This window comes from Sus scrofa, chromosome X (assembly GCF_054392235.1).
Source record: "Sus scrofa isolate SSC_HxYL_T2T_F1_AM1 chromosome X, Sscrofa_HxYL_maternal_Yorkshire_Landrace_v2.0, whole genome shotgun sequence".
In the NCBI taxonomy this organism is placed as follows: Eukaryota; Metazoa; Chordata; class Mammalia; order Artiodactyla; family Suidae; genus Sus; species Sus scrofa.
The window spans coordinates 119,383,773-119,407,479 of NC_139401.1; positions in this window are offsets into that span (position 1 = coordinate 119,383,773).

A 23,707-nucleotide genomic window follows, 5' to 3' on the forward strand; every position below is an offset into this window, starting at 1 on the left:
TCCCTCCCACTGCTCCTTGCTGGCTGAGCCGAGCTTTGGCTCTCCCCATATGCCTTTCATGCTCAGGGAGATGCCAAGTTTAAGAAAGAGCGGCCACAATTGTCGAGTCTTCCCTTCCCTAGACTCATGGTGCTTAAACCTCAAATTTGACCCTTGAATGAAAAGGAAATCCTAAATACAACCGACCAAGCCTTGACAATTCGTTTCCTCCCCTTTCCTCCCTCTTCCGTCTCTCTCTTCTAGAAAGACGGTACTGCATCTGGGTCACCGCATACGCTCGAGGGCCACACTGATGTCACTTAACTCTCTGAATCTCAGCTGCCTCATCCGTATGATGGGGGACATCAAAGGACCTCAAGTGTTGTTGTGAGAAGCTGGAACCCATCAATCATGTAGAACACTATCTGGGGAGTTCCCTGGTGGTCCAGTGGTTAGGAGTCATCGCTTCCACACTTGCAGCCCAGGTTCAATCCCTGCTCTGGGAACTGAGATCCCACATCAAGCTGCCACATGCTGCCACAGCCAAAAATAAATAAAGAAGGAAAAACTGTTTTACCCTAGGAGTTCCAGTCGTGGCTCAGCAGTAACGAACCTGACTAGGATACATGAGGATGTGGGTTCGAACCCTGGCCTCACTTAGTGGGGTAAGGATCTGGCATTGCCATGAGCTGTGGTTTAGAATGCAGATGCAGCTCAGATCCCATGTTGCCGTGGCTGTGGTGTGGGCCAGTGGCTGTAGCTCCGATTGGACGCCTAGCCTGGGAACCTCCATATGCCGTAGGTGCAGCCCTACAAAGACAATAAAATAAAATAAAATAAAATAAAATAAAATAAAATAAAATAAAATAAAATAAAATAAAATAAACCTAGCTTTAAAACAAAAAAAAGAAGGACTTCTGGCACAAGTAAATACTATATAAGCATTAGCTATTATCATGTCACGAAGAAGCTAGCGATGGATAAAGAGGGAAAGAAACAGATGATCTAGAATTTCAGAATTTTAAAGATGAAAAGCATCTTAGAGATCAGCTGGTTTACGCCGCTCATTTTACAGATCAGGAAACTGAGACTCAGACTGATGAAGTCTCAATTCCCATGTTAAAATTCTTTCTATAATGCTACACCCCAATTAATTTTGCCCCGAAGCTCGTCTGGTTTCTTTCTGCTTTTAGCCAACAAATATTTACTGAGCACTTCGTAAAGGGCTGTCATAACACACAACTCCAGGAAGCTGCATGATATGGTAGCTCTAGGTCTAGATGGTGAGATACCGTGTTGACACCACTGGGTGATGCCCTCCCCCCGCCCAAGTGGTGGGTGGTGGTGGCAGGACCTGGGACGGCTTCTAGCTAATAAAACACCGAAAAGGTGACAGAATGTGTGTGATTACAGATGTGTGATTACGGATTCCATTACTTAGGATCCTAATGCCTGTCTGGCTTGCTGACTCGGAAGAAGAAAGCGGCCATGTGGTGAGCTGCCTTATGGAGAAGGAGCTGAGGAGCATCTCCTGGCTGATAATCAGTAGCAAACTGAGGATATTTTTCCATGAAAAGAAAGGCTACCACCCAAAGGAGCTGTGATAGGAGTGCTGAAGAGTATGTGTTATCGACTGTTCTGCCCCTATTTATGGAGCCCTTATGATGTTCGAGGTTGGTTGTTTAAGTCACAGACCAGCTAGTGCTGGGCTGAGCCACACAGGAGCCGGAGGCAAAAGGCAGAATCTGTGTTAACGTACTGTATACGACTATACACGTGGTTTTATGTATTTTTAAAACTGGTTAATGGCTTTAATGAAAATATTATCAATGAGCTTGCTTCCATTGAATAAAGGACAGGAAAGTGATGGCAAGTTCTGGTTTGGGTATAAAAAAATTCAGATTTAATGTGACCTTTTCTACTTTTCAATTTTTAAATTTTTCTTAACTATTTTCATGTTCTGGGAAAAAATCATATGTATAGAAGGTATCATTGCATAGCCCTGATTGTAATTAAACATTAAAACACAACAATATAGCACAGGGAACTATATTCCATATCCTGAGATAAACCATAACAGAAAAGAATATGAAAAAGAATATATATATATGGATAACAAAGTCACTTTGCTGTACAGCAGAAATCAACACAACACTGTAAAGCAGCTATACTTCAGTAAAATTTTAAGAAAACATTAAAACAGGAGTTCCCGTTGTGGCTCAGTGGGTTATGAACCCCACTAGTATCCATGAGGATGCAAAGATGAAGGATCCATGGGTTAAGGGTCCGGTGTTGCCAGGAGCTGTGGTGTAAGTCAAAGATGTGGCTCAGATCCGGTGTTGCTGTGGCTGTGGTATAGGCCAGCAGCAGCAGCTCCAATTTGACCCGTAGCCTGGGAACTTCCATATGCCACAGGTGTGGTCCTGAAAAACAAAAAAGAAAAGAAACATTAAAACAGACATAAAAACATGTATATCGGGGTACACATTTTTCCTTTTGCCTTAGCTTCCAATATAGCTTGGCATAGCACTCCGAGATCTTGTTTTTATTTAAAACCTTGTTACTTTGTTCATCATGAATTTCTTGGCATTAATACAGATTCTTTAAAATAGTTACATTAAAATATTGTTTATCTTAAAAACAGAAAACGGAGTTCCCTGGTGGCTCAGTGGGTTGGGGATCCGGCCTTATCACTACTGTGGCTCTGGTTATTGCTATGGGAAGGGTTTGATCCCTGACCTGGGAACTTCCACATGCCACAAGTATGGCCAAAAATAAATAATAAACCCAAACAAACAAAAACAAGGCAGTCTGGTGTTGTTAGAGAGTAAGGTGGGGGCAGATATAGCAGGAAGTGAAGCTGGAGAGACAGGAAGTATAGATGTGTGGGTTGTGGTTATGAACTTTGGCATCAGGAAGATCTGGATTCAAATTCCAACTCTACCAAGTGTAAGTGCATAGCTTTGCCCTCCCCCTGAAACTAACACAACATTGTAAATCAACTATATTTCAATTGAAAAAATAAAGATTAAAAAAAAAAAACTCCAGCTCTTCCAGTTCCGGATCTTGTGAACTGGACAATGAGGTAAAGGAGTCTATGGCTCAGTTTCCCCATCTGTAAAAGAGCAGTGCAATCATACTTAGAGCTGTTATAAACCTTAAAATTAAATGATGCTCATAAAGCAGTCAGACTGCTACTGGCCCATAGTATGTGCTCAATGAAAATGTGAGCTGTTGGGAGGGGTCAAAACATGGCGATCCTAGTAAGACACGTCAAGGAATTTCATCTTAGAGACAACTGGGATTTATGGATGGAATCCATGTCAGCAAATTTGCAGTATAGGAATATTTATCTGGGGCACTGGGGAGGAGAGATTCAAAAAGAATGAGACTGAGGACAGGAAGATCAATTAGGAGACTACTGTAGTGGTCCACAAGAAGGCTGAGAAATAGTTGAGCTGGTAGGATGGGCATCTTAAATGCTTAAGTAGATATATTACAGTCTTCTTGTCTCTTTTTTGGGGGGGTCTTTTTAGGGCCACCCTTTGGCATATGGAAGTTCCCAGGCTAAGGGTTGCATCAGAGCTGTAGCTGCTGACCACAGCCACAGCCACAGCCACCCAGGATCTGAGCTGCATCTGTGACCTACACCACTGCTCACGGCAACGCCAGATCCTTAACCCACTAAGCGAGGCCAGGGATTGAACCTGTGTTCTTGTGGATACTAGCCAGGTTCCTTACTGCTGAGCCACAATAGGAACTCCTATTACGTTCTTCTTGATTGGAACAATAACAAATATAAACCATGGGATAAACATATCCTTTCTGCTGCCATCTGGGATCAGACAGTAAGGTCACTGGATCACTTGGTATTAAAATTCATTGTGGTCTTCCAGCCCTTTCTGTAACCTAGTGAGACACTTACCACATTGGCTGTTTTCTTTCTCTCTCTCTTTTTTTTTTTTTTTTTTTTTTTTTTTTTTTTTTTTTTTTTTTTTTTGTGGCTGCACCCATGACATGTGGAAGTTCTTGGATCAAACAGGGATCAAACCTGTGTCACAGTAGTGACAACTCCAGATCCTTAACCTGTTAAGCCACCAGGGAGCTCTGTGGCTGTTTTCTCTCTGCTGCGCAGTTTCTTTTCTTTTCTTTTCTTTTTTTTTTTTTTTTTTTTTTGTCTTTTTGCTATTTCTTGGGCTGCTCCCGCGGCATATGGAGATTCCCAGGCTAGGGGTCCAATCGGAGCTGTAGCCATCGGCCTACACCAGAGCCACAGCAACGCGGGATCCAAGCCGCGTCTGCGACCTACACCACAGCTTACGGCAACGCCGTATCCTTAACCCATTGAACAAGGCCAGGGACCGAACCCGCAACCTCATGGTTCCTAGTCAGATCCGTTAACCACTGCGCCACGACGGGAACTCCTGCTGTGCAGTTTCAAGAAAGTATTCCAAGATACTCACTTGTCCACAAGAGCGCTCAGACTTGCTTTCTTTAGTGTCCTAGAGTAATTATTCATTTATGAAAATGAAAACAAAATGCAGCCCAAGTGAATGACTCATAATGAGGGCCCCAGAGTCAGGGATAACCTACTGTACTTACCCCCCACTCCGATCTTCAGGTCGAGTCCCAGGAGGGAAGGTATGAGTCCCCTTGTACTAGACTGTTCAGTACGCAAGGCTCCATCTCCCACAGGGCCCCTGATGGGGCTGAAGATTGGTGTTTCTTCACCCATCAAGGCTGGAGCTTCGTGACAGCCTAGCTCATTAGCACACAGCTGCGGAGGGAGTCTAACACTGCGACAGAAGAAAAACTTGCCAAGTTTGTAAAGTTTTCCTTCTGTGGACTTTCTGTCCACCAGCCTCTCTGCTGCCCCCTCTGTCTTTATCCCTATCCCTGCTCTGAATATGCCTTCCATCACTCTTCAGTTCAGCCTTCTCACGCTATTCTGAATCCTGGAACAAGAGAGAGAGATGCTATAATTAAATTAACTCACATTGAGCTTAAGAGGAGCAGATCTCTAAAACACGGCACAGATGAACCTATCTATAGAACGGACTCATAGACATAGAGAAGAGACAGACGTGTGGTTGCCAAGGGGGAGGGGGGAGGGAGTGGGATGGACGAGGAGTTTGGGGTTGGTAGATGCAAACTATTCCATTTAGGAGGGATAAGCAGGGAGGTCCTGCTGTACAGCACAGGCAACTCTATCCAATGTCTTGGGATAGACCATGGTGGAAGATAACATAAGATAGGGAACGTATGTGTAGATTTTATATATATGTATGGATGACTGAGTCACTTTGCTGGACAGCAGAAATTGGCACCACATTGTAAACCAACTATACTTTAAGAAATAAGAAAAGGAAAGTAAAGAAAAAAGGAGTCGATCTCCAGAGAAGGTTGAATCCTCATTCCCAACAGATCTGGCGGGTTGAGGGTGGGGCCGTGATTAAGAAGGAGGGGGATCCTAAGACTTGGACTGGTGAATCTGGGGTGATGCACTCAAAACTCTTGGCTCCCCAGATTCCTCTGCACCCTCTGGGCCCTCAAAAGTAGCCCACTCTCCCCTGTGAAAAACTAGTGCCCACCTCTTGCCTGTAGACAAGGAAGACACTTTTGTCTTAGAAGGCAACATGCGTTACTGAAACTGCCTTCTAATCCCCAGAAGTAGGGCGAATTAAAAATGTGTGGGTGAATATTCAGAGATCACCTTGGACACCTAAATGATGCAGGGGTGGTTGCTCCCATCAAATCCCTATTGAATTCACCAGACTGGACACTACAAGATCCAGACAGATTGTGCAGAATGACAGCAGACAACCGCACACTCTACCAAGTAGTACCCCTCCTTGTAGCTGCTGTGCTGGATGTATCTTTTCTAGAGTAACTTAACCCAGCCTCAGGTTCATGGTGTGTGGTCACAGAAACCTGGAAAATAAGGTTTTTTTGTGGGGGTGGGGGGGCATGCACACAGCATGCTGAAGTTCCTGGGCCAGGGATCAAACTCAAGCCACAGCAGTGACCTGAGCTGTAGCAGTAACAATGCCGGATTCTCAACCCCTAGGCCACCAGAGAACTCTCAAGGGGGGGATTTCTATGCACATCTTTTGCCTGTATTTTCTTTTTTCTTTGATTTTATTTTATATTTTTTTGTCTTTTTAGGGGTGCACCCGTGGCATATGGAAGTTCCCAGGCTAGGGGTCGAATGGGAACTGCAGCTGCAGCTGCTGGTCTACACTACAAGAACACCAGATCCTTAAACCACTGAGTAAGGCCAGGCATGGAACCCATGTCCGCATTCATTAGTCGGATTCATTACCACTGAGCCACAAGGAGAACTCCCGCCTGTATTTTCTGAAAGCCAGGTCTTCAGAAGGCACTTGGAGGAACTGTCTGACAGGCCACACTTGACCCGGGGCCGAGGGACAGAGTGCAAATGCCTCAAGGGGCTACTCCCACCAGCCACACAGTCAGCGCATTGGGACGAGCCCTTCTCCTGCTGTTCCTGCCAACACAACTGTAGCACACTGTAGGAGCCTCTGAAACAAAACGACACTAAGACCCACACAAAAACAAACTTCATAGTGCAGCTCTATTTTTATTGGTAATAGTTTTAAAAATAGGGAGCTCCCTGGTGGCTCAGCAGGTTAAGGATCTGGCATTGTCACTGCTGTGGCATGGATTCATTTCCTAGTCCTGGAATTTCTGCATGCCACGGCTGTAGCCAAAAAAAAAAAAAAAAAAAAGAAAAAAGAAAAAAAAAGAAAGAATAGAAAGAAAGAAAAAGAAAAGAATAAAAGTTTTAATTGTGGTAAAAACATAACGTACCATTTAACCATTCGAAGTGTACAGTTGTGCAGTGTTAAATGTATTTACAACGTTGTGCAACAGAGCTCCAGAATTTCTCATCCTTGCAAAACTGAAACTCCATATCCATTACACAACTTCCCATTTCCCCCTCCTTCCAACCCCTGGAAACCACCATTCTACTTTCTGCCTCTGAGTTTGACTACTTTATAAACCTCATAGAAGTGGTATCATACTGTATTTGTTGTTTTGGGGACTGGCTTATTTCACTTAGCATATTGTCCTCAAGTTTCATCTAGAATATGTATAGTATGTGTAGTTATGTAATAGGATTTCCTTCTTTGTTAAGGGTAATATTTCATCTTATGCAAATACCACATTTTGTTTATCTGTGCACCTGCCGATGGACGTTTGAATGGCTTCATCTCTTGGCTATGCTGAATAACGCTGCAATGAACACGGGTGTGCAACTATCACGTTGAGATCCTACTCTCAATTCTTTCGGATATATACCGAAAAGTGGAATTGCTGGGTCATAAGGGAATTCTAATTTTTTTTTTTATGGCCACACCCACAGCATATGGAGGTTCCCCGGCCAGGGAGTGAATCCGAGCTACAGCTGTAACTAGGCCACTTAGACGGGCAACGCTGGATCCTTTAACCCACTGTGCCAGGCCAGGGGTCAAACCAACACTTCCACAGTGACCCAAGCCCCTGCAGCTGGGTTCTTAACCTACTGCGCCATGGTGGGAACTCCTGGGAATTCTAATTCTAATTTTAATTTTTCAAGGAACCTTCTGACTGTTTTCCATAGTGGCTACACCATTTTACCTTCCCACCAACAATCACAGTGCCACTCTATTAAACCAAAACCACCACTGAGCAACACTGCAGAGACAGCTGATAAATACAGCCCCAGGAAGCACGCTGGGGTTCTCCGAAAGGTTTCTTTGTTAACGAGCAAATGTTCCCCTGTTTGTTAGCAGGGGAACATTCATTCATCAAATCAACAACACACAAAATACCAAGGAGGAGATCACCTGGCAGTTATACAACCACTAGTGCTTTTGATCTGTCCCGTTTCTATAGGCGCAGACACTGGGAACGGAAGGAAGCACACAACACACGACATTTGAATAAAAGCCCATTACAGGGGGCTTCTGCTGAATGGAAATTCTCATCTTGGCATGGCCCATGCTTTGGAGAACAAGAAGAAATCAAAATCTGCTTTAAAACCCATTGGCATATTTTATATGCATTTCTCGATTCCTTGCCAGCCAGCGAAGGAAGTGGTTTACAATGGCTCGCTCCTGGTGATGCCAGAGACAAAGTCCAGGCAGAATCTGTACTCCGGCTATGTGGCTGCTGCTGCTTCAGACCCCTTTAATGTTCCGAGGCGTGGATGGGGCCTTGTGTCTTGGTATTTTCTCTAAGCGCTTCCCAAACCCACAGAGACGGGCGAGGGACTCTCTGAAGGCAGCCCTCTGCTCTTCTGCCGGGTGTCACACAATCGAGCCACGTGGACAGCTGGGATGAGCTCCAGATACAATCTCCGTGAGCACGCTCCCGGTCCCCAATCACTCCCGCCTCCCCATGGAAGGAAGAAGTCGGCCTGGGGAACCTCGAATGGCTGCTTGCGAGCTAAGTACACACTGGACGTGTGGGCACAGGCGACAAGGTAGGCCTGCGGGAAGAGAGGGAGGGAAAAAAGGCAGGAAGGAGATCAAGGCAGAGACAGTCAAGGGCAGAGAGAAAGAGAACAGCCTCCGATTCAGACAGTTTTTGAGACGAAAACTATCCTTCAAAGGCTCTTGGAAGTCAAAGAAGGGAATGCTGGTGCTGCCTGGGGACAGCTGTGCAATGCCCCATTGTCCCTCTTTTCTTTGACGTTTGTCGTTATTGCGACTCTTTACCTGGTTTCTATGAATAAATTACTGGACAAATTTGTATCAGGAACATAAAAATACCAAGGAGGAGGTCAGCTGGTGGTAGCATTTGGCTTCCACTACATCTCTCTCTATTCCTTCCCCAGCACAGGTACTCCTCCCCTGAACACAAGGAGTCTTATGAAGGCCCCCTGGGAGCCTGTGGCACCATGGTCCACTGGCACCACACTGGCACACGATCTCTACTAAAAATGAAATAGTGAGTGCCATGACAAATTGGCAGGGTGGGTAATCTCTATATTATCAATTTATTTGTTCCAAGCCTATAAATGTCATGGACTGCTTCCACCAGCTTTGCTTTCCCCTTTTCCCACTGGTGAGTGCCCATGGCTGCAGTGTTTTCCTATCTAGAAACCTTGCTTTGGGAATCCTCACTCAGGGAATCCGAAAAGTCCTTTAAGAAGGTATTTCCCCATGTCGTGTTTTGTATTTTTTTTCTTTTTCGGCCACCCTTGTGGCATATGGAAGTTCACAGACCAGAGATCGAATCCGAACCAAAGCTGCGACCTGTGCCACAGCTGCAGCAACACCTTAACCCACTGTGCCGGGCCAGGGATCGAACCTGTGCCTCTTCAGGGACGCCAGATCCCTAACCCACAGCACCACAGTGGGAACTCCTGTTTTGTATTTTTTTCAGAAGGATATTTAGAAAGGGCAGATAGTTATCATTTCAAATACTTGGCTTCTACTTATCTTCCGTAAATGAGTGAATATCGCTGAACACACACACATAGTTTGTTGACCTCGGAGAGCCTGCGATCTTTCTAGAGAGTGTTTCCAGCCCCACCTTTTACAGTCAAGGAAACCAAAGCCCAAAACGGAATGGGCACCTCCATGCTTAACTTATGCTGAACAACCACCGAGGATGTCTAACTTCCAGGTCAGCATCTATAGTGACCTGGAAGAGAAGAGGGACACAGAGAGAGGGGGACAAAGAGAGAGGGCCCGACTGTCAATGTCTCAGGCCTTAACTCTCAGAGGTAAAGAGAGAAGGGCAAAAATGTCAAGTTCAAGAGTGAAAATCATTTCTCTAAATCGTTTCACAGGGACAAGCTCCAGGCTCTGGCAGGCCCAGTCCCCTCGCGCTGGGAGGGTCTGGGACGCAGAGGCGTGTACACTGGTGGGAGGAAGCGGGTGGGTAAGGACACGAGGAAAGGGAAGGTGAGAGAGAGAAATTGGGAAGAGAAATGTTTTGGTTCTTTTTATTAAAAGAGGCTGTGTAGGAGTTGAAAATGGTTGTGCCAGCCGGGAACAAGATGTGGGAGCTTGGAAGGGGAAGAGCCTGGGGGCGGCAGTTTCAACAAGCCACGGAGCTTTGAGGGGGCTTGAAAAGTGACTTTTGTAGATGATGAAGCGCCATCTCAGCATCAAGGTCCTCTGAATAGCCCCCTGGCTGGCAAAAAGATGTATCCTGGCTCCAAATAGCCCCACGATCGCGATCAACCCAGCTCTCTTATTGAGCTAGTGCTGTGGTTGCAGCACTGTATGTGCAATAAGTCACTTTATCCTCACAACCACCCCATGAGCTAAGTCCTATGACTACCCCACCAAAAAAAACCCCACAGAAATAGAAGCTCAGAGACTTGAGGAAAGCTTTCTGAGGGCACACAGCCAGTAATGGCCAGAGCCAGGAGAGGACTCAGGTCTATCCCATTCCGAGGCCACTGGATCTTGACTAGCTCACTCTACTGCCTCTCAAACATTAAAACTGAACTTTTAAAAAAACTTTATGCCCATACCTGTGTCACATATGGAAATTCCCAGGCCAGGGACTGAATCTGAGCTGCAGGTATAACCAACACCACAGCTGCAGCAACACCAGATCCTTAACCCACTGTGCCGGGCCGGGGATCAAACCCATGCCTCCTCAGTGACCAAAGCCACTACATTCAGATTCTTAACCCACTGCACCAAAGCGGGAACTCCTAAAATGCAATCGTAGTGATGGTTTCCCAAGTGTGTTTTTTTTTTTTTTTCCCATTAAAAAGTGTATAAGGGCAGTTCCCATTGTGGCGCAGTGGGAACGAATCCGACTAGTATCCATGAATACTCAAGTTCATCCCCGGCCTCGCTCAGTGGGTCAGGGATCGGGCATTGCCGTGAGCTGTGGTGTAGGTTGCAGACGTGGCTCGGATCCCACGTTGCTGTGGCTGTGCTGTAGGCCGGCAGCTGTAGATCCGATTTGACCCCTAGCCTGGGAACTTCCATATGCTGCGAATGTGGCCCTAAAAAGACAGAAAAAGAAAAAAAAAAAAAGTGTATGGGGAAGTTCCCGTGTGGCGCAATGGATTAAAGGATCTGGAGTTGCTGCAGCTGAGGCCCAGGTTGTGGCTGTGGCTCAGATTCAAACTCTGGCCAGGGAACGTCCACACGCTGGGGGCATGGCCAAATAAAAAGCGTATCAGTAGGTTTCAGAGCGATGTTGAACAAAACAGAAGCCATTCAGTATAGAGGCGGACCTGGAAATGTGAAGGCTTGCGCTGTTGCTTCCGCTTGCGGTAAGGAAATAAGTGCCCTTTGCTTTGCTTTTCTGTAAAATGAGGGCCTGAAGACAATCCCTAGGAAGACATCTAGCTCTCTGAGCTACACAAGTTACAATTATTTTAATGGTGGGAGAACAGAAACAACTAAAAAGAAAAAAACCCAGTGAATGCTAGTCTTAACCCACTGACAAGATTCATTGCGATGATGTGAAGTTTTTCACCATCTTTCAAGCCGTCACGTGCTATAATTTTCCTGTCTCCGACTGTCTGCACTTCTGACACGGAACTTTTTGTTGCTGACTATACAAAAACATTTTTGTTCCTCTGAGATACATCTCCCCACTTTGGTTTTTTCCACTCCACAGTCCGCTAGAATTTGGATCCAAACTCTCCCTGGCTAATTTTCTGCAGCAATGTTGTAATTTATGTGAAATGTCTTCCATAGAAAGTGAGAATGCAACAATATCAGCTCCAGATCCTGAATTGTACTTTTTCTAGTTAAAAAGAAAAACCAATATTGTTTCTCACTGCTTTATAACAGCTTTGTTGGGATTTAGTGACTATTTCACAAAATTCTCCCATTAAAAGCGCACATTTCAGTGGGGTTTTTAGCATACTACCAAATTATGAAGCAATCATCACTAATTTTAAGACATTTTCATCACCCCCAAAACAAACCCGTTCCCTACTGGTAGTCACTCCCATTTCCCTTTCTATCCAGGACCTGGCAACCACTAGTCCGCTTTTGTGAGTCTAATATTTGTCTATACTGGAAATTTCATATAATGGAATCATACAAAATACGGCCTTTTCTGACTGGCTGTTTTCCCTTTGCAATAGTCATCCATACTAATGCCATTCCTTTCTATGGCCAAAAAATAATCCACTGTGGCACATACCACATTTTGATTATCCATTCATCAGCTGATGGGCATTTAGGGTGCTTCCATTTTTCTGGCTATTAAGAATAATGCCGTTGTGGAGTTCCCGTCGTGGCGCAGTGGTTAACGAATCTGACTAGGAACCATGAGGTTGCAGGTTCGGTCCCTGCGCTTGCTCAGTGGGTTAACGATCTGGCGTTGCCGTGAGCTGTGGTGTAGGTTGCAGACTCGGCTCGGATCCCGCGTTGCTGTGGCTCTGGCGTAGGCCGGTGGCTACAGCTCCGATTAGACCCCTAGCCTGGGAACCTCCATATGCTGCGGAAGCGGCCCAAAGAAATAGCAAAAAAAAAAAAAGACAAAAAAAAAAAAAAAAGAATAATGCCGTTGTAAAACTTGTGTATACAAGTTGTGTGGATATGTATTTTCAGATCTTTGGTGTATATACCAAGGAGTGAAATGGATAGGTCCTATGATAGCTCTAAGTTTAACTTTGTGAGGAACTGCCAGGCTATTTTTCGAAGCGACTGTACAACAATCCCAGCAGCAAGGTATGAGGGTTCCACTTTCTCCACATCCTTCCTGATTTGTTTTTATCCAGTTTTATGGAGATATGATTGTCATAACAGCACTGTGTGAGTGTAAGGTGCACAGCATCATGGTCTGACTTACATACAGCATGAAATGATGATCACAATAAGGACACCTGTCATCTCATATGCTGGGAGCCACAAAGTGGCTAAGAAGAATAATCCTGCGTGAGGCCTAACTATAAGCAAAGCTACAGCAGAGGCTGAAGAAACTGAAGCTGCAAAGCAGTTTCGAAGAATCCCCCAGCTGATCCTGTTTAGTAAAAATTCCTGAAATATGATTTCCTCTTCTATTCTTGCGCTTCTGTCCCGTCTGACGTTTATGTGTGTTGTGAGTCATTCTTGGCTCATAATATGGGAACCTTCTCAAACTCCTGAGCTTCCACCCAAGTATGGGCCATTACCTACTTATAAACCTAAGCCCTTGTCAAATAGGTTGAAAACAATTGAACTATTCATAAAGAACTTTCCTAAGAATGGGAAGTTTCCCTTCAGAGGAGTAATAGTAAATATTACGCAGAACTGCCACGTAAGCCTGGAGATCTTTGTTGGACTCTGGTCCGTCCCCATGGAGACAGATTAGGGGGTGGTTTGGGTGTTGCCCATGGCCCAACAATTGTGGATACTATAAGACAAGATATATTTTTTTCTGCAATAAACGCTACCTGTTGGGACCCAGCAGGTGGAAATTATTATTATAATTGGCAAGATTCTTTTGATATATAGATTTTATAATTAATAAAGATTTCTATAATAGATAAGGTTTATTTAAAAGTTTATGTTCCCACAACCTGCTAATGGTCTGAGGTCAGCCTGACCTCGAAAGCAAGCCACGTGTGAATACCCCACTCCCCATTAATGGCTGTTCATGCCTGCTAGAGGAGCACAATAGGTAGCTTGAGGCAAGAATATCTATCACCTTATGCCAAATCATTGTTAAAGTAAAAAATTAGATACCTATTATTCTGCTTGCTATTTACTTATTTTCTAAGAATAAAAGTATGTAATCTTTGTACGTAATCTTTATTTAAAATCTAAAACTAAAAGAATAGTTTGGAATAATAAATTAACATATATTGTTGTTTGCATAATCATGCATAAGCGTAAAATGTATAAAAGCTGATGCTCTCCTTTCAATAAGCGGGTCATCTGCAGCACTTGCTAAGGGAGTTGGCTCCAATTCTTCCCGCGCCTGTTTGTAGCCCCTCCTCCTGTTCGTCATCTCCTGGCTGCTGGGGCTGGACCCCGGCACTCATACAGATACATCATTAAAGAAATAGAAAAAAATGTTTTCCTTGTGATAAGACCTCTTAGGAATTCCTCTCTTAACAATTTTCATCTATGACATACAGCGGTGTTAATTTTATTAATCACGGTATACATTCCATCCCTAGTACTTATGTATCTTATAACTGGAAGTTTGTGTTTTGGCCAGTTTCTGATTTTAGCCATCCTACTGGGTGTGAAGCGGTATCTCATTCTGGCTTTGATTTGCATTTCCCTAATGACTAATCACGTTGAGTGCCTTTTCATGCGTTTATTGGTCATTTGTATATCTTCCTTGGATCAATGTCTATTCTGATGTTTTGCTCATTTAAAAAACAAACAAACATTTTTTTTGGCTGCACCTGTCACCAAAAGTGATATTATGACCAGGATGCTAGTCATAATACAACTTCCTTGGAGTCGCTGGTGTGTCCTCCAGAAGGCTAGGCATGAAAGAAGCAGGGAGGGAGAGGAGGGATTGATGTCTGATACCTCACAGACGAAGCTTTTGGCTTGGCTTAAGGGTAAATATTTGTCAGGAGGATCACTAAACATTGTCATTTTTTTTTTTTTCTTTTTCAGCTGCACCTTCAGCATATGGCAGTTCCTGAGCCAGGGGTCGAATCCAAGCCCCAGGTGTGACCTCCGCCACAGCTGTGGCAACACTGGGTCCTTAACCCGCTGTGCCACAGCAGGAACTCCTATAAAAAAACTTTTTTTTTTTTTTTTGTCTTTTTGCTATTTCTTAGGCCGCTCCCGCGGCATATGGAGGTTCCCAGGCTAGGGGTTGAATCGGAGCTGTAGCCACCGGCCTACGCCAGAGCCACAGCAACATGGGATCCGAGCCGCGTCTGCGACCTACACCACAGCTCACGGCAACGCCGGATCGTTAACCCACTGAGCAAGGGCAGGGACCGAACCCGCAAACTCATGGTTCCTAGTCGGACTCGTCAACCACTGCGCCACGACGGGAACTCCTAAAAAAACATTTTTAAGGGTACAATTCAGTGGCATTAAGTATCTTCACATTGGTGTGTGTTTATCACTGCCATCCATCCATCTCCAGAATTTTTTTATCTTCCCAAACTGAAAGTCTGTACCCATTAAATAATACTTCCCCAGTCTCTCCCCCTCCCACCGCCCCGGCCCTTGGCAACCAGCATTCTCATTTCCATCTCTATGAATCTGACTGTACTAGGTACCGCATATAAGTGGACTCATACGGTATCTGTCCTTTGGTGTCTGGCTTATTTCACTGGGCATCATGTCCTCAGGGTTCATCCATGCCACAGCATGTGGCAGAACTCCTTCTCCATACCCACCGGGTCTTTCCCTCAACAGCAAGGTTTCTTAACTTTGGCGCCACTGACCTTTGCAATGGGCTAACTTTCCTTATTGTTCGTTGTTTGTTGTTGTTGTTGTTGTTGTTGTTGTGTTACCCAGTTTTGTTGGGATACAACTGACACATAACCCTGTACTTGTTGAAAGCATACACCATAATAACTTGATATGTATTGTGATACAATCACAAGAAGTTTAGTTAAAATCCGTCGGCTCATATAGTTCCAGAATCTTTTTCCTTGTGATGAGAACTTTTAAGATCTACTCTCTTAGCAACTTTTTTTTTAGCTTGTATGTTTTTTTATTATATAGTTGATTTACAATGTTGTGGCAACTTTTTTTTTTTTTTGTCTTTTGTCTTTTTGTCTTTTGTTGTTGTTGTTGTTGTTGCTATTTCTTGGGCCGCTCCCGCGGCATATGGAGGTTCCCAGGCTAGGGATTGAATCGGAGCTGTAGCCACCAGCCTACGCCAGAGGCACAGCAACGCAGGATCCGAGCCGCGTCTGCAACCTACACCACAGCTCACGGCAACGCCGGATCGTTAACCCACTGAGCAAGGGCAGGGACCGAACCCGCAACCTCATGGTTCCTAGTCGGATTCGTTAACCACTGCGCCACGACGGGAACTCCTGTTGTGGCAACTTTTAAACAGACGATTTGGTATCGTTAACTACAGTCACCATGCTGTACATGGCATCGCCTGGATGTGTCATTCATCTTATAACTGGAAGCTTGAACCTTTTTACCACCTTTACCCAATTTCCCCACTTCCCTCTCCTACCCTAACCCCCCCTCTGGAAATCACACATCTGATCTCTGGTTCTATGAGTCTGGTTTTCTTAGATTCCACATGTAAATGAGATCATATAGTATTTGTCACTCTGTGTTTGACTTATTTCACTGAGCATAAGTCCATCCGTATCGATGCAACTGGCAGGATTTTCTTCTTTTTGATGGCTGAATAATATCCATATATATATATATATATGATATACATATATATCACATTCTCTTTATCTATTCATCTAGTGATGGGTACCTAGGTTGTTTCCAAGGCTTGGCTCTTTGTAAATAATGCTGCAATAAAAGGGCTGACAATTCTTTCTCTTTTTTAAAAATTTTTTTTTTTAATTTAAAACTTTTTTGAGTTTGTGTGTGTGTGTGTGTGTGTGTGTGTGTGTCTTTTTCTTTTTTTAAGGGCTGCACCTGAGGCATGTGAGGCTAGGGGTCAAATCGGAGCTGCGGCTGCTGTCCTACGCCACAGCCACAGCCACAGCCACAGCCACACTGAACAAGTTGCATCTACAACTTGTGGCAATGCCGGATTTTTAACTCAATGAGCAAGGCCAGGGATTGAACCCTCATAGACACTAGTTAGGTTAGTAACCGGCTAAGCCACAACAGGAACTCCTGGCAATTCTTGTTGGAGGTGCTGTCCTGGGCATTGTAGGATGTCTAGCTGTACCTCTGGCCTCTGCCAGTTGTATGCTAAGAGCATTCTCCCCCAGAATGTGTGTAGATATTGTTGAAATCCTTGGGGAGCAAAACCAGCTTAGGTAAGAATCATTCCCCTAGAGTCTAGCAAATTGGGGCTGGGAACAGGACTGGTCCTCAGGAAAATTGTAGATGTACAGTGTCTTGAGGGTCAACAGCCTCAAAACGTAAAGCACTGATAATCTGATGCTGGCCTTGAAGCACAGCAAGCATATATGCAACCCCCCCACACACAAAAGTTCGCATTTCTCATCATTTTACTCCTCTGGTGATGGTGATTTATTAAGCAAATAAACTCTTTTTATGTCCATTATATGTCTAGTGCTCTTATTTTAACACAGTCATGAATCAGAAAAATGATCCTTTGGCAATCCGCATGCCCTGATTCTTGGTTGGAAATAAGTCATCTTGGGTTTCAAGGTCCTTCCAAGTGCCAGCATGCTTTAACCTCAGGTACGAAGGACCATCTTAGGGCGAGAACACTTTACCTGGACCCCTTTAAGGACGTCGTGCAGGTCATCAGAGCTCACTGGGCCTTTTTATTCATCTCCTTTGATTCTTTCTATGTTCTACTTATCACAACGACCAGGCTAACCCTTCTACCCTCTTCTGGAATGCTCAGTCTTTTCCTCAATTAGATAAATTACATTGCCTTCCTCTTTCATTCAATTCGTTCATTGGACAAATATTTATTGAGGGCCTACTACTAGGCTAAATACTGTTAATACAATGGTAAAAAAAAAGACAAACTTATTTCCTGATTTTATGGAACTCTTGTTCTAGTGGTGTAATCGAAAGAAATCAATAAACATATAAATAATACAATTACAAAGTGAGATAAGTATTTGAAAGAAGAAAAAATAAAGATTTTAGATAGAGAATAGCAGGACAGGCTGACAGGAAGACCTCTCTAAAAAGGTGATAGTTAAGCTGTGAAAGATGAGAAAAACCAGTCATGGATAAAGTAAAGAAAACAGAATTCCAGGAAAAGAGACCAGCAGATTCTAGGTCCCTGAGGTGGCTCTTTGCAGTTGGTGACAAAAATGGCCAAAGTTCTTTTCTCCATCAGACCCTTTACAGTATGGTTTTAGTTCCTCCCACTAAGAGGTGGAGTCTACTTTAAAATTTTTATTTTAGTTTATTTACTTTTTGGCCCTGTCTGTGGCATGCACGAGTTCCCGGGCCAGGGACTGAATGCAAGCCACATCAGTAACCCCAGCCACGGCAGTGACAATGCCAAGTCCTTAACTGCTAGGCCACCAGGGAACTCGTAAAAATTTTATTTTGTTAAAGTATAGTTGATTTATAGTGTTGTGTTAATTTCTACTGTATAGCAAAATGTCCTCAATCATACACACACACACACACACACACACACACACACACACATATATATATACACTCTTTATTATATTATCTCCCATTATAGTGTATCACAGGATATTGACTACAGTTCCCTGTGCTATACAGTAGGACATTGTTGTTTATGTATTCAGTATACTAACATTTGCATCTGCTAACCCCAAACTCCCAATCCATTCCTCCCCAGCCCTCCCTTGGCAATCACAGGTCTTTTTTCTATGTCTATCAGTCCCTGTTTCTATTTCATAGAAAAGTTCATTTGTGTCATATTTTAGATTCCAGATATGTGATATCATATGGATATCAACTGTATTTCTCTTTTTGACTTCCTTTACTTAGTATGATAATCTCTAGTTGCATCCATGTTGCTGCAAATGGCATTATTTCATTCTTTTTCATGGCTGAGTAGTATTCCATTGTGTATAGATACATAGATATATACACACCATGTCTTCCTTATCCCTTCAGCTGTCAATGGATATTTAGGTTGCTTCCATGTCTCAGCTATTGTAAATAGTGCTTCAATAAACATTGGGATGCATATGTATTTTTGAATTATAGTTTTCCCCAGATATATGCCCAAGAGTGGGATTATAGGATCATATGGTAGTTTTGTTTTCAGTTTAGGTTTGTTTTTTTTTTGGCTGCACTCAAGGTATGTGGAAGTTCTTGGGCCAGGAATCAAACCCACACCACAGCATCAACCCAAGCCATTGCAGTGACAACTCTGGATACTTAAGCCTCTGCATCCCAAGGGAAGTCTAATTTTTGGTTTTTTAAGGAAACTCCATACTGGTTTCCATAGTGGTTATACCAATTTAACATTCCCACCAACTGTGGGTTCTCTTTTCTAGATAGAATCTATTTTTATCCCGCCTGAATCCAGGTTAGACTTGTGCCTTGCTTTGCCCAGTAGAATATGGCCAAAGTGAGAGTGTATCAGTTCAGAGCCTAGGCCTTAAGAGATCCTGTACACTTCTTCTCTCAGAGCCTGGCCAGTGGCCATGAGATCAAGCCTGGGCTGGTTTATTGGAGAATAAGAGACTGTTAAACAGAGACATGTCATTCCAGCTGAGACAAATCATCTTAGACCAGCCAGCCTGCAGCCGACCCAGCAGCTGGCCACTACTGTGAGAGAAAATGGTGCCAAGTGCAGGTAAACCACTAGCTGAGTTCTGCCCAAATTGCCAACCCAGGGAATTTTGAGCTAAATTGTTTTAAGTCATTATTTTAGAATAGTTTCTAACATAGCCAGAAATAATTGGTATGCCCTTTAATGAAAACAGGGTCCTTACCAGAGTAACCTCCTTCCCTTATCCTGTTTCAACCTCAACAAAAACCTCTGTGCTTTCAGAATCATTGGATGATCAACTTTCTGGTTGTTCTACCTACTCCTGAAAGTAGGATATTGGGATATTAAGGCCTCTAAGTGTTATGTAGAGCTGCCTGTTTCTCCATTCAATTCTGTCATTATTTGCTTCATACATTTTGAAGCTCTGATGTTTGGTGCATACATGTTTTTAAATGTTATACCTTCTTCATGAATTGACCCTTTTATCAATGTATAATATCCTTCTTTGTCTCTCGTAACAGTTTTTGACTTAAAGTCTACATTGTTTGATGTTAGTATAGCCACCTCTTCTCTCTGATTATGATTTGCATGGAATATTGCTTTCCATCATTTCATTTGCAATGTGTTTGTGTCTTTAGATCTATCATGGGTCTCTTATAGACAGCAAATAGTTGGATCATTTTTTTTTAAAACACGTTCTACCAATCTGACTTTTGATTGAGGAGCTTAATCTATTTACATTTAAAGTATTTACTATTAGGGAAGCACCTACTTTTGCCATTTTGTTATTTGTTTTCTGCACGTCTCATAGGTTTTTTGGTCCCTCGTCTCCTCCATTTTGCACTTAGTGGATTTTTTTTGTGGTGACATATATCAATTTCCTTTTTATTTCCTTTTCTGTATATTCTGTAGATATTGTCTCTATGGTTACCATGAAGATTGCAAATAATATTCTAAAGTTAGAACAATCTTCTTTAATTGATACCAACTTAACCAAAATCACATATAAAAACTCTACTCCCGTACACCTCTGTCCCCCGTGTGCTTTATGTTACTGACGTTACAAAGTACATCTTTGATATTTATTTATTTATTTATTTATCTTTAGGGCTGCACCCGTGGCACATGGAGGTTCCTGGCTAAGAGTCTAATCAGAGCTACAATTTGACCTCAAATCGGAGGTCAAATTCCAGCCTACGCCACAGCCACACAGGGTCCAAGTCGCGTCTGCAGCCTACACCACAGCTCACAGCAATGCTGGATCCCTAACCCACTGAGCGAGGCCAGGGATTGAACTCACAACCTCCCGGTTCCTAGTCAGATTCGTTTCCACGGCACCACGATGGGAACTCCCAAAGTACAGCTTTGTACATTGTATATCCATTAGCAAAGATTTCTAATTATTTTCATGTATTTGTCTTTCACATTCTGTAGAAAATATAAAGTGGAGTTACAAACCCAAATTATAATACTACTGATTTTTAAATTTGCCCATGTATTTATTTACCTTTACCAGAGATCTTTCTATCTTCATATGGCTACAAGTTACTGTCTAACTTCCTTTCATGTCAAGCTGATGAACTCCCTTTAGCATTTCTTATAGGGTAGGTATAGTGGTGATGAACTCCCTTAACTTTTGTTTGTCTGGAAATGTCTTAAATGCTCCCTGATTTTTGAAGGCAGTTTTGCCAGGTACAGAACTCTCAGTTGACAACTTTTTCTTTTCAGCACATTAAATATACCATCCCAGTCGCTGCCTTCTCACCTCTGAGGTTGCTGCTGAAAAATCAGTTGATATACTTTTTGAGGCTCTTTGTACATGACAAACCATTTCTCTATTGCTGCTTTCAAGATTTTCTTTTTGTCTTTGCTTTTTCTACAGTTTGATTATGTCTCTCAGTGTGGATCTCTTTAGAGATTTATCCTCCTTAGGGTTTATTGAGCCTCTTGGATTTGTAGATGTATGTCTTCATCAAATTTATAAGATTTTGATCATTTATTCAAATAATGTTTCTGCTCCTTTCTTTCTTCCCCTTCTGGGACTCCCATAATGTATATATTGGGTTTCTTGATGGTGCCCCATCAACAGAGTCCCTTGGTTCTATTTACTTTTCTTCACTCTTTTTTCTTCCTGTGCCTCAGATTTGAAAATTCAAGTGCATTGATTCCTTCTTCTATCTGCTCAAATCCACTGCTGAAAGACTTTAGTGAATTTTTCAATTTAGTTATTGCATTTTTCAGCTCCAGAATTTGTTTTGTTTTAATAAGTCCTATCACTTTGTTGATACTTTGTTCATGTATCATTTTCCTGATTTACATTAGTTCTCTGCCCATGGTTTCCTCTAGCTCTTTGAGCATATTTAAGACAATTGTCTTAAAGTCTTTTTAGTACATCTGCTGCCTATTTTTTCAGTGAAATTTTCTGCCACTTTACGGTCCTCCTTTGGATGAGGCATGTTTCCGTGTTTCTTTGTTTGTTCTATGATTCTGAGGGATGGGAATGGGCATTTAAAAAAAAAGAAAAGCCACTTCCCCATCTTCGCAGACTGGCTTTGTACCGAAGTCCTTTGCTAAATATCTGGTGTGCTCTGGGCCTTGGGGTCAGCTTGAGGAGAAAGCTTAAGGTCTTCTCAGGTCTTTACTGAGGATGCATTTTATGTGAGCCTGTGTCTAGCTTTTTCAATTCCTCTGCATACACAGCTGCTTTTTAAGTCTTAATTTCTTAAAGAGTCTCAACTCTGCTTCTTTCTGGAGCCCTAGCTGGTCTAGTGTATGTCTGTACCCATAATCGCTTGTCACAGGCATCTATGGATTTTATTCCTCCTGCAGCTTCCTCTCACAGCATCCACTCCTTCCCCTCACCTGAGATCTGAATTAGGTGAAACACATTTGTAGTCCATTAAGCAATACCCAGACAAGTTAGAATGTTGTAAATAAGATCTGCTCTTCTCCCTCTGGTTCTAGGGAGGGAACTGGAAACTGGGCTGCCACCTTCTCCAGACCAAGATCATGCTGCACTGGGGAAGAGGGAGGGAGCAAGGGTGTGCAAAAATGCCGAAAGTTTTCCTACTGTTTTGAACATGTTTTTTTCGTGATTGGGCATTCACTTGATTGCTATAGACCTTTGACTGTTTTCCAGAGCTCCTAAAAGATTATTTAGCCACTTTTTTTGTTTTCAATATTTCTTTAGGTGGACAAAGGTTTGGAATTTCCTATTCCACCATTTTGTTGATGTCAATCAAAGCCGAGATTTTTACTACACAGTGTTGCACTCGTTTCTTACCAGAACTCATCAAGGTCAAGATCATTTGTCACTACCTATTCAACAGATACTCACTGAATACTTACTATCTGGGGACTTCCCTTTGTGGCTCAGTGGTTAACGAACCCCACTAGGATGCATGAGGTTTCAGGTTTGATCCCTGGCCTCACTCAGTGGGTTAAGGATCTGGCGTTGCTGTGAGCTGTGGTGTAGGTCACAGATACAGCTCAGATCTGGCATTGCTGTGGCTGTGGTGTAGGCCGGCAGCTGCAGCTCGGATTCAACTCCTAGCCTGGGAACTTCCATGGGTGTGGCCCTAAAAAGCAAAAAAAGAAAAAAATACTTACTATCTGTATTAATTCACATTTTTGGAGAAAGAGAACCAATAGGATGGATGGATATATGTATGGATGGATGGATGGATAGATAGATAGATAGATAGATAGATAGATAATTATAGGAATTGGCTCATGTGGTTATGGAGGCTGAGAATTCCCATGATCTACTATTTTCAAGTTAGAGAACCAGAAAAGCTGATGGTATAATTCAGTCTGAGTTTGAAGGACTTAGGAGAAATGGGGAGCCAATGGTTTAAGGCCCTGCCTGGGTCCAAGAGCCCAAGAACCAAGAGTACCAATGTGTGAAGACAAGAGAAGATGGATGCCTCAGCTCAAGTAAAGGGTGAATTTACCCTTCCTTTGCCTTTTTGGTCTATTCAGACCCTGAGTGAATTGGATAAGACCTACCCACATTGGTGAGGGTGGTCTTTTTTTCACACAGTCTACTGATACAAGTGCTAATCTCTTCTAGAGACACCTGCACAGATATATCCAGAAATAATATTTTACCAGCTATCTGGGCATCTCTTAGCCCAGTCAAGTTGACACATAAAGTTAACCATCACATTATCTGCCAAGCATTGTACTAAGTGCTGGCAATATAGTAGTGATCTAACAGGCAATATCCCTACCCTCACAGAACTCTCATATCCTTCAGTACTGGCTTTGGACTTTTCACATGGTTTGGAAAGGCCATTAAAACTCTAAATTCTAGGCCAAATATCCCATGGAATTTAGATTTATTCTTCCTTTTTGCTAAATGAAATAAAGATAGGCGTGAATGGAAATGTTTCAGTTCAGATAAGGTAGTGATGAACAAATGATCACAGATATAGGATCTGACTAAGAACCAAAGTAACTCAGGAAAAGCCATAAATTATAGGCG